We start from the raw sequence: 17143 nt of genomic DNA, 5'->3' as shown, positions 1-17143 counted from the left end.
AATGGACTGGCTTTAAGGTACTGTCTTGAAAAAAGAAAGAAGGTAAGAACACAATTAAAATGTATAAAAACACAATGACATCAACGTGCAAACATATACGTAAATATAGCAGCTGGACAGAGATGGACACACAAGTGTTAAGAGGTTTTCCTGAGGGACAAGAACAACTGAAAATCTTTCCCAAACCCCAGAACACATTAGTTGGAGCAAATCAACACTTCCAGTCTGTCAAAAAAAAAAAAAATCGAAAGGGGTAGGGAGCCAATTAGAAAGAGGACTCTTTGTCCCTGAGTGTCCTTTCCTGTGACCTAACAAGAGGTCCCCACTCTAGCCGTCACACCATGGGTGCTGGCTTCTGTGCTCTGCACCCAACTGACCCAGTGCTTTCTTGTTGGCACCCAAGACAGCAATATGCATGCACATGTGTGCACATCACATGCCCAGAGGGTAAGAATGTGGACATGCAGACAGGGCTTGGAGATTTTGCAAGTGTCCCTGGCCCAAACTCCGAGAGGACTGTTGTTAAGTGTCCTCAAAGCACTCAACAGAAATAGGCCTGAGACTTTAAAAGCAAAGTGTCTCCATTATCAGTGCTGTCTAGTCTTACCAATGCAGAGGCCCAGTGCTTAAATGTGAATAATGTATGGGGCCCTCTTTGAAGGGAAAGCTATTCCTTTGCATCTCTAGAGTTGACTTTGATACAGTGTCACCTAAATATCTACAAACACTAAATTACATACAGAGTCCTTACATGCTTAATCAATGTTAAACCCTGGAGTTTGCAAGATTAAGGTTTCTAGTCTTAGGCAGAAAGGGGACTAAAATTCAAGGTAAGCACAGTTTTAGAGATATTAAGGTGCATTTTTGCACAGAAGTTTATATGACTCTGAAAGAGGTTCTTGTTACAATACAAATATATACACAACTTTAAATTTTTAAATCATTTCACACACCATCCGCGATATATGACTGTCATTTGTTAGGAAATACTGCTTTAATGGAAATGAAATTTTGGTCCCCAGAGAGAAGGAAAACACCCTTGGGAGTAATAACACATTTACCTAAGTTTTTTGGGTTTCTCAAGCTATGGAACTATTCTCAGGCAAAATATTTCTATTCTGTGAGAATTTTTTAAAGTTTATTTTCATTTCAGTGTTACCCTAAAAAAATTACGTGTATGAGACAATGTTTTTTAAAATTTGGTCTCCCTGTGACACATGAAGGACGGCGGCTTCAGGCAGGAGGAACCAGGAGGAGCCTCCCCTCAGGACCATCTCAGCCAGTCGGGGTTTGAGGAGTCCTGGGAGGGAACCCCAGGGCAGTATCCCCGCCCTCTGCCAGGCCTGGCTTGTGCCTGCAGGGAAGCTGGGCACACCCACTTGCGGAGGAGCACCCCAGGCCCCCGGGGCTGGGACCAGAACCTCAGAGGAGGTGCAGCTGCCTGCAGGCTCCATGCTCGCTGGGGGAGGGATTTTGTTTTGTTTTGTTAATATGTAGACCAATGAAAAAAGCATTAATTTGGAGACAGAAGTTTGAAAAAATGTAACCCAATTGTTTCGTAAGCTATGTGTTTCTTTTTGCCATCTCTATGAATCACCACAGAGCCCTTTCAGAAGCCCTGTTAATGGTCAAACTGGACGCCTCAGCTGAAGACATTCTACTGTCACTGTACTAGGCTGACTGTAAGAGGCTGACTGTAGGGAGAGGAACAGAACAGAAAGAAGCATACAGTTTAAAGGGCAGACGAATAAAACAAATATTTAAGTGTAGAGTGTGATCAATTACAACAGGGTGTTGTAATGTGGGAGGGCTATTTTAAAGACAGCATGGCTCAAAACAGCCTCTTTAAAGGAAAACTTTCTGAGAGCAAAGATTTCCCCCTTTTAGTGAAAGGACTTGCTTTGTATATTGGTAGGGTGTGTGATTATAATCAACAGGATGTGAGAGGTGTCAAAGAGCATTCCACCCACTCTATAATATTTGCTTAACTTCCAGTGTCCCAGGATCAGACATTTCAGTTTGTTTCTCCCCTTCAGGGCCACAGATCCACATGGAGCCCCTGGAGAGAAAGCCAACATCCACAGAGAGCAGCTGCTTCATCCATTGTACCCAGATTCATAGGGCCCAATGGGCATGTGGAGTCATGTGCAGCAGGCAGAGGCACCTGCAGGTTGAGCCCCTGCTGTTGGGTGACCACACAGGGATTTCATCTGACCAGGAAAGATCTCCCTGAGGCCTGGCTAGCTAAGTAGCAGGGAGAACTGGGAGAAGCAAGCTGATGTATACTTGCAGAAGGGGAATCAATACGACTGGTATCTTCTGTGACTTTCCACCCTGGGACTTCTCTCTGGAGAATGCAGCCCATGGAAACTTGTTTTATTAAAATCATCAACAGATAAATTATAAGCTCATTTTCCCTATGGCTATTTCCCACTTTTTATATGTGGACCTAAACTTCACAAGAGAGCAGCATAAAAATTTCAGAGTTCAAGTCTGTTGTGGGGCTCCTTCTCGTTATGCATGGTTATTCCTCAAAAAGCAAAATGGGTGTAACTAGGTGGAAAGGAAATCCCAGGGCAAAAAACCTCTAAAACTGAAATCACTCAGAGGGAGAAATAAAGTTTAAAGCCGGTCTATTGCTTACAAACTGCAGTCCCGGGGCCCTCTCTTTCTTGCTCAGGCAGAAGCAAGCAAGACCCCCCTCTAACCTCTCAGGTTCAGATAAGCCCTCAATTGCCCAGGTAATTATCCATTGATATGGAGATGAACCTTCCTCCACCCCTGAGGAGTGCCAGTTGATATGCAGATGCACTAAAGCCAGGTGAGATATTCTGGAAATATTACATTTTTTCCCACAATGGGGCACAAGAAATAATAAATGGGGTCCAAATCCTGGCTTCATCTCTTGGGCAAAAGACCAACTCTCTCCTACCTTCAATTTCCTCCTTCGTAAAGTGGAGCTAATAGGCCTTATCTCCTGAGCCTGCTACAAAGGGCCCACGCGCTCCCTGGCTCTTGATAAACACCATTTTCAACTTATAGAATAAATTTTTCCTATTTGATGACTGGAAGTGCTCAGACCATTCAAAGGATGTTTAGGGAGAAAGAATTCCCATCCCACACCATGTCCCTTCACCACTGCCACCCCTCACATGCCAGGACCAAGGCAGGGGGGAGTTCTGATGGGGACCAGACCAGCTGGAGCCCAGAGCCAGAACCCCAAATTCATCAACCCTGGAATAAATGGACACCTCAGGGGGCCGACCAAGGAAAGCCAAGCATCAAGGAGCAGCCAGGAGAGGTGAGTGATGAGCAAGGAGAATGAGGGCAGGTGCCAAAGGCCTGTGTTAATCTGGGCATCAGCCACCCGCCTGGATACTCCCGGGCTCACATTTCATGGGGCGCATTTGGATTCTGACTGTAGGATGGATGCCCCAGAAAGTCACATGTATCAGGCACACATGCGGGGTCAAGCACTCAGCGCACGTGGTTCCCTGGCTCTCACATCACCCCAGAGAGTCTTCCTCGGATGTGGATCCCCAAGAGTTCATCAATGTGCCTCGGTCACACAGCCCAAAGGCTGCAGATGGGGAATTAACACCCAGGCTGTGGCCACAGCACTGCTACTCACACACAGCATCACACTGCCTCCAGGCACGGGACAGTCTCATCTCTCTTCCTTATTTTGAAAGCTTCTAGGTCTTCACTGAACCCTAGTTGCCCACCCCCTGTCCTGGCTTGCCCAGAAGGCTCTTGAGAGAAGAGTTAAGGAGGCCACCAAGCAGCCCAGAGGCCATTTACATGCTTGTGCCAGGTACCTAGAGACCTGTCAGGGGTCTCTGGGTCCAGAGAGGCGAGCAGGCGGCCAGAGCCCGGGAGCTGTCTTCCTCGTGCCATGGGTGTCTCAGGATCAGCTCTGCCTGTATGTTGGGTGCATAGAGGCAAAAACGACAAGGACCCAGCTCGATGATGCTGTCTGGGCACCAGGGAGCTCTTGGGTGTGTGAGGCCCACCTGGCAAAGACCATTGTCTGTGTCCCCAGCAGGTCTGGGGAAAGACTGCGCCAGCTCTGAGAGGACACAGGTGGGTGTGTGGGCCCAGCCCTCCATGCTGATATGGGAGCCAGAGGGGGTCCCCGACGGCAGCTGGGAGTATGAGTTGTAGGGGAGTTACCCAAACCAGAGCAGCCTGGGCAGGGGCTGCAGACAGCGCCGGGTGGGAGTCACAGCCACAGAGGAAGATGCTTCAGGCCCAGTCCATCCTGTCTCTGTCCTATTTGTTGTCATTAAATCTTTTCTCCTTTCTCTGCATTTCCAGGGCTACAGCCTGGTCTCTCACCAGCTACCACCTTCAGGCTGCTCTCCTTCCCCTCAGCTCCCTCCTTTGTCAACCTCTCCCTCCCCTTCCCAGGACCTGCATGCCCCTGTGACCAGCAAGGCCTGTCCCCCAGGCCCAGGGCATCATAGTCACCACTGTGGCTCCCACTCAGTCAGCTTCAGCTGCCATTTGTCAGTCCCAAGCCCTAACTCCTAACTCCTCTTAAACTAGTTCTCTATTCCTGACAGCCAGCCACTGCCCCCACTTGGGGTCTTATAGGCATCACTCGCCCAGCTTGTCTGCACCAGAACCAAGCACCTCTCCTCCCAAACCGCCTCTTCTGTACGGTCTGTTTCAGCAGCCATCATGAGCACACACCTGAAGTCCCGACCAGTCTGCGGAGTCGTGCTCTATGTCTCCGCACACCCCCAAGGAGTGACTCAGCCCCAGGGTCAGTCCCCGTGCCTCTCTAGTGGTCGCCCTCCACGCTGGCTCTCAGCTCCTCCTGCCTGGATTGTTCCAGGGCATCCTCAGGGCATGCATGCTATTGCCTCTTCTGAACAGCCTTCTCCATCTCCAAATCCCATGTTGGATTCTCATACCCCTTTCTGGATGAGATCCTGAAAACTTTGGGCTGTAACAACCTGTTCACATATCTGTTTCACCATGAGATGAGGAACTTCTGGAAAGCCGGAATCAGGCCCTGCTTATCCAGCCAAGCAGACACAGAGCATGTGCTAGTTGCATGCTTATTGATGTAAGAGCACATGAACCAGGGTTTCTTTCTAAAATAAAGGCACAGGATATAAAACAAATGTTAGCACTAACACATAACAGTCATTTTTATAATTAAGAGCTTTATCATTTCTTATTCATCCAGGAACAATTGTGAGCTCTTAAGAGTCTCCAGGCACTGCTGGTACAATGAACAGAACAGACAGAGGTCAACCCTAACCTTCAAGGAACTCATGCTTTTGTGGGAAATGGATAAGCAAAGTAAAGCTATGTCAAATAATGACAAACCAAGAAGAGGGGTCTGCAAAGTGGGGAGTAGGAGATGGAGGCGTCAGCTAGGGTGGCCTCTGTGCAAAGATGAAGGAAGGGTGGTGGGACTTGCGGAGGGCCTAGAGGCACATTCCGGGAAAACAGCACGTGTAGGTCTTTAGTTCTTGTGTGTCTGCTAGAGCAGCAAGTTAAAGAAAAAGGGCTGCTTGTCATTGAAGTAGTACAGTGCATCAGGGGCAAAAGGAATGCAAAAATGAACCCATTCAACCTGATTCTAGGAAAAAGAATGTTTGGAAGAGGGGAGGGAAGGGTGAGGAAAAGACAAGGAGAGTTACTCTGAGGGTGACCGCTGCGGAGCTGCAATTCCCCCTCTTCTTACCCCCGTTTCCACCGCGGCCACGTCTGAGCTCAGGCGACCACATCACTAGGGATTTCATGGGAGCCTGGCCTCCTCTTCCAAGCAAGCTGGCCGGCTGGGGCCCAGCGGGTGGGGTGGCTGCTCAATCGCCATCTGTGTGCGTCCACAGAGGCCAGGACAAGAGGGCCTTAGAGAAGGAGTTGGCCACTAGCCCTGCTGCAAAAAAAAATTCCAAGGGGGTGGTGGATCATTTCCAGTAAGAGGAAGAAGTAGCTGAAAGAGTGAGTGCACAGAGAGGGACCGCCCTTTCAGAGTTAGCTGAGGCAGGGATCAGCATTGCTCAGGACCCAGGCTGCCTCACCTGTGCTTCTGGAAGCACCATCTGCAGACAGTCTCGGGTGAGAACAGTGTGTCCACTTGTCCCACTGCCCAGGCTAGGAGAAGCATGGCCCTGGAGGGCAGCTTCAGGCTTGGACCTTGATGCAGGGCTGGGAAACAGCCTGGGCCAGTATACAGAGAGAAGGGACCCCGGTGAGCGCCTGGTACCTGAGGGCATCCCACCCAGGAGCCCTGTCCAAGCCCACTTACAGCAAGCCTACCCCCTTGCCTGCCCCCTCCTCTCACTCTCTGCTCCTGGATGTCCACTCATGACTCTTTTGAAATGTTAATAGCCACCAAATGCATGGGAGCCAACTTCCCAAAGCCCATCTGTTCCCCACAGTTTAGTGAATTCATTTAATCAGATTCTTTTCTCAGCCGCCCCACCCTGAAGCTGAGGGAATTTTACAGCAGGGAACAGAAGGAGAGGGAAATTGTCAAGCTGTTGGCTAGGTGTGCTGGGCAGAGGAAGGGTTCTTGGAGACAGATGTGAGCTTCCTAGGTGTGCTCCAAGCTGTGCTGAGGAGTGGTTTCCTGGCCACGGAGAGCGGCCTGGGCTCTGGGGTGGCCACCTGGCTTGTCCTGCATCCCTGGAAGAGGGTGGTATCAGGGGACTATTTGATCTGTCAGTGGAAGAGCCGGGAATGCTGTTCTCAAAGGGCTACTTTAAAACTCAAAGGAATGAGGCGGCACAGTACTAGAGAAGCCCTGGAGAAGGTGATGGCCAGCTCCCGGATGGGACAGGGAAGACTGGCCTGACTGCCTGGGGGACCCGGCAGTGGACCCCTGCCCTAGGCCCTCCTTTCTCCAGGAATCTGAGAATTGTAGGCAGGTGCACTACACTGCTGGTGGCGCCCCTCCTGTGGCCTGCACCAAGACTTTCCCATTCCACTCCCACCTACCACTGGCCTGACCTCTGTCTCGTCATGAGTGCTTCTGAGCAGGCGCAGAGAAATCTTACTTCCAAAAGAGCAGGAACCACCATGGAAACACACACCAATATTTTATGTTTTGGAAAGAATGAAAATATGCTGCCAATTAAACTGTCACATGACATGGATAGGAAGCTGCATCCTGAATTCAGGGATGTCTTAAGATTGGGGTGTGTCTTTAAGAATGAAAGACAAATGGTGTATCTTTTGACTAAGCTAGATACCATCTTATACTATGTATAATAATGGCAATCATAAAAAGTTTTTGAAATATATGACATTTAAGAACACTTCCTCCAATAAATTCTTTGAATGTGAGAACTTCTCCCTCTATTAAGTTTTATCCACAGCATCAGTTGGGAGTAGCACAATTGCATGGGAACACGCAGGATTTCCCCTGGGAAAGAACAGCCAGGGCTGCTGGGGTGACCATGTGGTCCAGTCTCAGGCCAGAGGCTGTGTGACTGAAGTGGTGATGAAGTCCAGACCTTCAGAGGTGAGGCAGGGCCAAGGGCTCCAGTGGGCATGCAGGTCAGGGTGGCTATTATTGCCTGCTAGCTGTGGTGGGCTGGGAGGGGGCTGGACCCTCATCTGTTTCTTCCAACCACCTCAGCTTCTGACACGGAATAACAGCTTAGGAGGAGTGAGTAAACTCAGGCATGATGTGAGTCAGCAGCTGGAAGGTGGGAGACCCGGAACCCTTTGTGTTTTCTAGACCTTACTAATTTAGGATGTTAAAGCTCACACACACATATACCACCCACACACTCATATATGCACAAATATTCACACATACTCTCCCACATATATCTTATATACACAACACACACACACATATGCCGAACTGCCTGCTTCTGAACAGCCTTCTCCATCTCCAAACCCCATGTTGGACTCACATACCCCTTTCTGGATGAGATCCTGAAAACTTTGGGCTGTAACGATCTGTTCACATATCTGTCTCATCATAAGATGAGGAACTTCTGGAAAGCCAGGGTCAGACCCTGCTTATCCAGCCGAGCAGACACAGAGCATGTGCTAGCTGCATGTTTACTGATATAAGAGCAGATGAACCAGGGGGACTTTTTAAAATATAGGCACAGGATATAAAACAAATGTTAGCACTACACATAAAAGTCATTTTTATAATTAAGAGCTTTATCATTTCTTATTCATCCAGGAACAAGCTGTTGGCTTGTTCATTGCCCTGAAGCCTCTTTGTTTTCCATAACTCAAGAAGAACAGACTATATCTGCTTAGAAGAAATGTTATTTTCTATGAAAAAAAAGGAAAACTTGGTTGATAGTCTAACTTGTTGATGGGTTGTGCAATGTATGAGAGCTAGAAAGTCTTTGGAATTACACACCTCACATGCAACCCTACACACACACACATGCACACACAACTCACAAATTTGCCGGCTGAGACTGCCTTTAGATTTCTTTCTCTTGATAAAGAAGCAATTATCTTTTTTTTGGATGCACAAAACTAAAATCAAGATGGAAGTTACCAAATGATCAATTCCAATTTATGGTATTTTCCCCTTTAATCAAAATATTACATGAAAACTACACTGAAATGTAAACCATATTTTAAGGAATGCCCATGCTCTCATTTTTCACCTTAGCAAACAACTTATGTTTACCTGTTTTCTGCATTTGCACCTGGGGATAAAATACTTCTCTCCAGAACCAAGCCTCAGATAAGTTAAGCCCTTGAAACTGTTTTCCTGGTGAGACCTCATCTGTGTACAGAAGGCCCCAGAATGACCTGGGTTAGTAGACTCAAGCTATAGAGGTATATGTGGTATAGAGGAAAGCCATCCTGGAAGAGTAAACCTTGGACAGAAAGTAAATCTGCCCTCAGAACAGCCACGCTTAGAAAAGTATGATAAAGTAGGTTTGCAGTCTCATGGTGAGGCCATGAGGTTTTTACACGTTGATTACCCATGTTGATAAAATTCCAGTCTCTGGGGCTCCCAAAATCCTTAGGACTTGAGCTTGTGGTGGGGGTCAGGGGGAAGGCAGGATTACAGCAGTAGGGCCCTGGCTGAGGGACAGGACAGCCTTTCTGGCAATAGTCTAGAAATCGAGATTCCAAGTTGCAGTCACTTCGTCTGCCTTCCCCAGAAAAGGAGGGTCCTGCGGGGAGGTGGCTGACGGGAGGGAGTCAGGTGTCTGTCAGTCTATAATGCCCCCCTTCTCTCACCATTACTTTCAGGGAGGATTCTGACCTTCTGTGCACACCAGAGTCCCCTGGGAGAGTAAAGATAATTTCCCAGACATTGCCTCTAGCTTTTGATTCAGTACGTCTCATGTTTTTAATAAACGCCACACATAATTCTGATACAGTTTGTCTAGTTTCCCAACTTGAGACATTTTCTTACAATTAAAGCCTCAAAGGAGCAAGAAAAGAAAGTAGAAAGACTCAAAATCAGTCAACATTTCTCCTTGTTAGCAAATCTGAAAAGGCAAACTATAGGTTTCAATTCCTAATCATTTTCCTCTCCTGTCCATCTTTAGCTAATGCATCTATACTAAATTTAATCTTTGATATTATTTACTTATATGTTTATATTGGGCCTTTCTCTAGAAAGGATTTAAAAGCCTCTTGCAAACTATATCATATATAAGCTGAAATACATTTATAAAAAAGATTGGAAAAACACAGACTAAAAAGCAAAGCTACTAATCTTGAAAAAGAAATGTTCATCATTAACTAGAAACATTTCAACAGAACTTTAATACATTATTCCACAAAAATGGAGATTGTGTGTAGCTTTTACAGTTGTATCTTAGCACCATTAATGACCTAAATGTTCTAAAAACTTTTAAAATTTAAAAAAAAACCACACCCAAAAACTTGATGGAGAACTAATGCATTATCAGTGCAGAAAGTTGTGAAGTAAGTACAAATGATTAAACACAATCAATTTTAATACTTAGGTGTGCTTCCTTAAATTTGGAGGGATATATGAATATGCATATGCATATCCATAAGGATTGATTGGATATATCATAACTGAGATTATGTTACAGTAAGTTTTTATTTCCCAATTCTGCTTTGCCCATAATAGGCAAATTTGTAGAGGTAGAAAGTAGATTAGTGGTTGCCCGGGTTTAGGGACTGTTGAGGTGAGGTGGCAGGTAGTGGGAAGTGACTGCTTACTGTTAGAAATTTCTTGTTCAGGTGATAAAAATGTTCTAATATTAGGGTGATGATTGAGCAACTCTATAAATTTATTAAAAACCACTGAATTATACACTTTAATTGGGTGAACTTTATGGTGTGTGAATTATATATCAATAAAGTTGTTAAAATATTTCAGTTAGCTACAAACCAAGATTTCACAAAATAAATCCCATATTTTCTTTGCAGTTTTCCTCCATCACGTTAAATGAGTATCAGTTTATGTTCATTATATAAATTGGGAGCTTGTATGGGTAATCACCTTATACCAGTTTGAAAACCTCACAAAGCATTGTAATGAGGTATGTTCTTCCAAGGGGGGAAAAAAAGGCCATTTCCTGAATTAAGACAGTAACAGTAGTTATGGACATACTAATTCATTCAGCACTATGTGCCTGTGTTTCCCATCCCCTGTCCGACACCTCAAATCCAGCAGTGAGCAGAATAGAACAGGCCCCTCCTTCACCCACTCATTCTCCCAGGGGCCATAGCAAGTGGGTGTGCTCAGGTCTGCCCTCCAGCTTCTCCTCTTCTGCCAACCACTAAAATAATTTGTTAAATAAAATACAAAAAGCATATTGGAAAGGAAATGCTTGAGGCAGGTATAGATTCATAGAATTTCAAAAATTTAAAGGCCAATGTCAATTTTTACAATTCTTTTCATTTTATAGACATGGGAACTGACTCAGTTCAGGGATTTGATCGAGGGAGTACGTAGCAAAATAAAAACTTCTAAAACCCACAAACTCATGTATACAACAAAAACATCATTTTCTCTCTTGAGGCATGTTTATAAGGCAGATTTCCAATTGGGACTATAGAGTCCCAATTACAGGTACTTTTGTTCTTTTTCAAAGGCCATTCAAAAATGTAATAAGCATATAGATTTATTTTTATTCCTTTGTTAGGGCTTATAAAAAATAAACTCCTAAGTCAAAAGTAATCTTTTTTCAAAGCATGTTTTTTATTCCTCTTTCAGGTCATATTCCTGGTTTATAAAATGTAGTCACCACAGCCACATTCTCAAAAAGAGGAGGTGGTTGTGCTTTGCGGTTCCCTGACTTCTGCTCCTGCCAATATCATTAACTTGCTCAACCTGCACTTCTGCTTTACTCAAAATCTTTAATTACTCCCTGCTTCTCCCAAACCCTTCATCACTACAAGCAATTAAAGTGCATAAGTAACATCATCTTTTTGACATCTGGAAGGTATTACCACTCGTCTCCTTTCTGTTCAAGTAAACCCCTGACAGAGGCTGAACAGGACCCCAGCGCTAATGTCTGCGAGGAGGAGGTCCCGGCGGTCACAGGAGTCATTCGGTGACTTCAGTCAGTCATATGACCTCCAGGCCTTGGTCCTTCCCCTGATAAATGAGAGGCTCTGCTATTCCTGCATTTCTTGCTATGCCTTAGAAGCACCTTACTAAGCCAGGATCTGCATTCGCATCTAGGGTGATGCACCCCTAGCTGAGGGGGAACACCACCTCCCTGCCCCCAGGCTGACTCCTTTCAGTCTGAGCTCGGACTCCAGGAGGACCTCCTTCTAGCTGTGCATCCTCACAGCCTCAGGCAGACTGTCCCGGGCACAGCCCGGAAGGAAGTTCAGACCAAGTGCCTCGCTCCTGGGGATGCTGTGTGCCCACCTGCAGCCTCTGCACTGTCCTGGGCGCATGGTTGGACCGGCCGTACACCCTCTTGGGGAAGACGAGGGAGAGCTTAAAGGAAGAGCTAGGGCCCTGAAGGAGACAGGGATTAAGAGGCGGTGAGGGCGCAGGCCCAGGCGCCCTCTCCTTGAGCGGCCCAATGCCTACCAGCTCTGCAGGGCCGAGCCCGTGCGCTCTCCACCGCTGCTCCCCTCCCCGGAAGCGCCTGGAAGGTCACTCGCCAGCCTCTTCCTCTCTCGTTTGTTCCTTTTTATTCTTTTGTTGTGAACTTCAGTCTATGCATGGCTTGTCTGCTTCTAAACTTGCCTATGATAATAGCATATATCATAGTTCTCCTATTTTTCATTTGGCTTTTCTTATACTGATGGCAGATGTTTTGTAACTTATTATTAGCTACTGCATCATATGCCATCACATGTTGTGGTATTTCTTTTAAAAGATGTTCACAACAATTTCTCCCATGCTCCTTTGCAATGAGACTTTGGCCCTCCCCACTTTAAGAGGGGGTGCCTATTTCCATTTTTCTCTTGAATCTGGGATGCCTGGTAACTGGTCCCAGTCAACAGAATGTGGTAGAAGCAATGCAGTGAGACATTGGGGCTAGGCCTCAAGAAGCCCCACAGTTTTGGTGTCCTGTCCTGCTGTGGCCTGGGAGGCCCAGCCTCCTGAGGATGGGAGCCAAGGCGCCCACCCTACCGAGCTGGCTGCCAGGCATGTGAGGGAGGTCACTTTGGACCTTCCAGCTCATCTAACCCTCCAGCTAAACAGAGCCACAGAAGTGAATCCAGGTAACACAAGGCTGAGAAGCCACCCAGCCCACCCACAGAATTGTGAGAAATAGTGAACAGCTCATGTTTTAAGCCACCGTATTTTAGAGTGCTTTCTGCTGCAGTAAAGGCTAACTGAGGCTAGTGGGAAAATTGTGAATTAGACAATTTTACAATCCCACCCTATCAAACCCTAGGAAGCATTTGCCTCTAGCAGTCAACCGAGCACTGATAGTGCCAAAATGAGTGGAAAGATTTAATAAGAGGAATTATTAAACTAGTTCTCACATAGGGCTACTCACAAAATTGTCTCATTGCCAAACGAGAAAACCAATGCTTGCAAATGTTAAACAAGGTAGGGTTTAAGAACATGGCATTGTCTCTAGGCAGACATGAATTTGCCTCCTATTTCTTCCATTTATTGAGTTAGCTATGTGACCCCTTATCTTTTAAATTGTTTCTCTGTAAAAGAGAAACAACAATCTCAAACTATGTATTGCAGTGAGAGCACCTAATGCCCTGCTTATCCTGGCTCATAGCACTCACTCTGTAAGGACAGCACCCAAGCACCTAGACAAGGTCACATGGGTAGTACATGAAGAACTGGCACGGCCCCTTTCCCTGTCCAATGCCACAGTTCATGATCTTTCTTCTGCGTCTCACTCTTTATCCCTGACACTCAGCCTGGAAAACAACAAAGAACAGATGCTGTTTCATGTGCCAGCTGTTACTCATTTATCCAATACATTTGAATTGAGCCCCTATTAAGAGCCAGGTATCAAGCTCTACTCCAGGATAATGTGCCAAGGCTACATATGAAGGTGTGTCCAGGGAGAGAGATGTTAAGAGCATGGATGAATCAGCAGTTATAAACCATAATCCATGCCAGGAAGAACAGGACTGTATCCCATGAAGGTGACGAGTAGGCAGATCTGACCCAGACTGGGCACAGGGCTGGTCAAGGGAAGGCTCCTGAGGAAGTGGCACCTGAACTGAGATCTCAAGAATCAGTAGGAGTTAACTGAGAAGAGGGTGTGTTGGGACAAGCAGAGACTGCTGTAGTCAGGGGACAGCAAGTTTCAAGATCCTAAAGCCAGAAGGAAGATGGAACTTTGGTGGAGCCAGAGGAAGGGTAATGTAGTGAGGAGACAGCAAGGATGAGGCTGGTCTGCAGGAGACTGGAGAGGAAGCAGGGTTGGATCACAAAGGGCTTTGAGGGCCGTAGTAATGACTTTGGTCTCACCTTACAAAGAGGGAAGCCACTGAAAAATTCTAAGGAGGGGAGTGATGTTAAAAAGTTGATAGTATCTGAAATGACCTCCTGTATCTTGCTTCTTCAAGAAAGTGGAATGATCTATTAATGATGTTGGCCATGGTCTTGAGAGATGGTGACTCATGTCAAGTCATTCTGCTCCAGCACATAACAGATGTGGAGGAAGCATTGTTGTGCAAATGAAGAAATAAACAAATGATTCTTTAGTGGTCAATTTTCAAGCACCTTGAAGGGTTAGCCAGGAACAAATATGGGGAGTGGGCTTCCAGCATGATTTCTCAAATTAGATCACAAGGGGCAATTAGTGCAGCCTATGGTTAGAAAAGGACCTGGCACATCAGAGACAATAAGAAAATTGGGAATATCTCGTGGCCAGATTCCCCAAAATACTACCAAAAAGTATGTGAACTATTTTTTTTTTAATTTCTGCTTTCCTTTATTTGGAAAATCATCAGTTGTCTCTGTTGAACATCTGTTTATAAGGTGCTTAGAGATTCTGAGATGAAAATCACTGTGAAAATGCTAGAAGCTTATTGCTTCTCCTCTTTGTTTCGACACTCTCCTTTGATTCTCTTTCCAACCCTTTACCCAATCTTCTTTAATGGCAACCCCTGTCACTTAAAAGAACCATTTATTGCATAAAAAATAAAAAGAGTCAAACTATTTTGATTTGGTGCCAATTCTAAACACAAGTCACAGCCAGAAAGTAAAGGAAGGAACAACTTTAAAACATCTTTTAAATATTCTCCTTAGAGAAGCCACTCTCTTCCTTGCTTTCCATATGTGATTAAGTGTGCACACAGGGAGACATGCACATAGACATCATGGGGAGAAACTCACTAAAAAGAAACAGCCACTCTACTATATGTTTTTAAAGATTTATGCATGTAATTCAAGATCAGACATCTAGAAGCAGCCTTGCTCAGTGCAACATGACATTAAAACCCAGCCGCTGTGAAGTGAGTCATCCTGTAAGAGCAGGTTGTCTGAAGGCTGTGTCAGAAGACACTTACATTCCTCTCTGAAATCCAGTCTTTTGATACTGAAAGGGGTGAAGAGTTTAAAGTCACCACCTACAGTGATCTGGAATGTTCTCTTAAAAGAGAAAAGACCCTTGAAGAATGCCCCCGGGGATTCAAAGACGTGCATGTAGGACTTTCGAAATTGCCAAGAGGACTATGACATTGCCTCTTCTGGAATAAGAAGAAGCCAGGCAGCATTCCCCTTACTTGGTAACTTAACCTAAGAGAAGAAAAAAGGGGGGAAAAAGCTTTATTTCAGCATTCAGCATATGTTGGCATTCACCAAGTGTTTATTAATAATAATGACTTATATGTGCCAAACCCCCTTCAGAGCAAATTGTCCCATATCCAAATTCCACAATGAGCCAAAGGGTTTCAGTGCTCTGGCAGGAAGCTCCAAGGATTTGGAACAATGCGTAGCTCAACCCCCACTCAAACCACAGTGCATTTTCTCCCACCCACTCCCCACCTCCACCCACCCCACAGCTAGTAGGGTGGCCCCTTAGAGGCCCCCTGCCACATGGCATTAGTTAAGGTGTGTCAGTTTTTCTCACCTGTACCAGGCTTCCTACATTTCCTTCACAAGATAACCAAGGTTCTAACTTGGGTGTCGTCCCGAGTGCGTGGATGAAGGCAGCTTTCATGCAGCAGCAGGGCCACCAGAGACAAGATGGTGGTGGCCATGCTGGGTTACTTCTCCATGCCCATGTCCATTCTCCTCTGCAGGGAGCTCAGGGTCCTCCCATCAGACCAGCCCTCATCCTCCTTCCCTGAAGTAAACAGGATATTCACCTGCTTCCAACCCTGATTACCTTGGTGAGGGTCAAGCCCTTTGGAATAATGTAGTTACCCAACACTGTTTTCCAAGTTTACGGGCAAGCCAACCAAGACCACAGCTTTCTCCACCTTTATCTCTCTCGAAGATAAATACAAGATAATGAGCATCTGGCTTGGTGATGATGAACCATATTCACTGTGGATAAAACTTCAGACTGAGCCTGTCTGGGGTCAAACTGTTCCCACTGTTTCCCAGGACAGCAAGACTCACCTTCTCATCCAAAAGGAGCAGATAAAGATTCTTATCATCACTTGGCTTGCCAGACGATAATGGATTTTGCCAACTTCAGTGCGTTTTCTTCCCCCAACACATTTGTCCTCACAAACACACACAGCTCTTCACACCACTCTGACTACAAGCCTTTTCAATTGCCAGTATTTGCCAGGTGGGAGGGGCTCTGATGGCGCTCTTCATTGGCACAAGAGATAAAGAGAGTTTGTTGTGTTTTTGTAATTGTTAGAGTTTAGTTTCATTAACAGTAATTTTACTGAGCTCTGTTGTATATTAATATACATGGGAGAAATTTACTAGGAACAGCCAAGGAGCAAGGAATTTCATTTCTTACAGATGTAGTTCTATTTATTTCCAATAAAAATATGGCTCCATGTCAGCATCAGTCAGCAAATGCACCCTATGCATTGGGCCCCTCATGTAGGCCCTGTGCTGTAACCTTGGAGACACAACAGTGAGCCACAGAGATCTAGTCTTGTCCTTGTGGAGCTTATCATCAGCTTAAAAGCAGAGAGCCAAGCAAAATGCAAAAAGTGCAAATTTAGTGTTCTGTTTCTTGGGTTGGGCCTTGACTACACAGGTGTGTTCGACTGGTGAAAATTCAATGAATTGTTCACTTCTTTCTGCATGTGTGCATGTAAGTATATGAATAATCTGTACTTACATATACATATTTTTCTTTAAAAATTTAAAAATACTCTTAAAATCTAGTAACTAAATCCAACATGATTGTATACAGGGGAAACAACTCTGAACACCATTCCCCTAAAAACACCCACCAACTGTGGCAAGTGTGCTGAACAAACACGGAACAGAGAAAATACACGAGGTGAAGAGCTTATGTACAGCTGAAATGGCCATTTTTCTATCAATAAGTGTGGAAAATCTAAAGGCCAGGATTGCTATGTAATGTTTTGGGGTGCTTCAGAGATTTCTAGTCAATTCAATGGTCTTAAAAGGGGGATTTCTGAAAGCAAGCCATTCTGAGGGATCAGGAATACAGACGAGGGATGGAGTGTTGGGGGGTCTCTTACCTGGTCCAGAGCTGGCCCGAAGAGATGGCCAGTTGAGTCCAAGCAAAGCATCAGGAATCCTGCAATGGTTTAGGGAAGGATCAGAGCCCCAGGATTCACGTGGAGGCCAGAACAGGCTGGTAGAGTGGCCTGAGGTGAG

The 17143-nt window shown here is 45.6% G+C and overlaps 1 long non-coding RNA gene across 1 annotated transcript; it reads right to left on the bottom strand.

Moving 5' to 3' along the window:
* Positions 1-14761: 14761 nt before the first annotated feature.
* On the bottom strand, positions 14762-17143 carry LOC140843534 (uncharacterized). The gene is made up of 3 exons (XR_012121376.1): positions 17005-17143; positions 15456-16147; positions 14762-15121 (listed from the first exon to the last, which is right to left on the bottom strand). It is a non-coding gene; the product is annotated as an uncharacterized lncRNA (long non-coding RNA).

Source organism: Manis javanica, chromosome 9, assembly GCF_040802235.1.
Source record: "Manis javanica isolate MJ-LG chromosome 9, MJ_LKY, whole genome shotgun sequence".
Taxonomy (NCBI): domain Eukaryota; kingdom Metazoa; phylum Chordata; class Mammalia; order Pholidota; family Manidae; genus Manis; species Manis javanica.
This window is presented reverse-complemented; position numbering and strand designations above follow the sequence as displayed.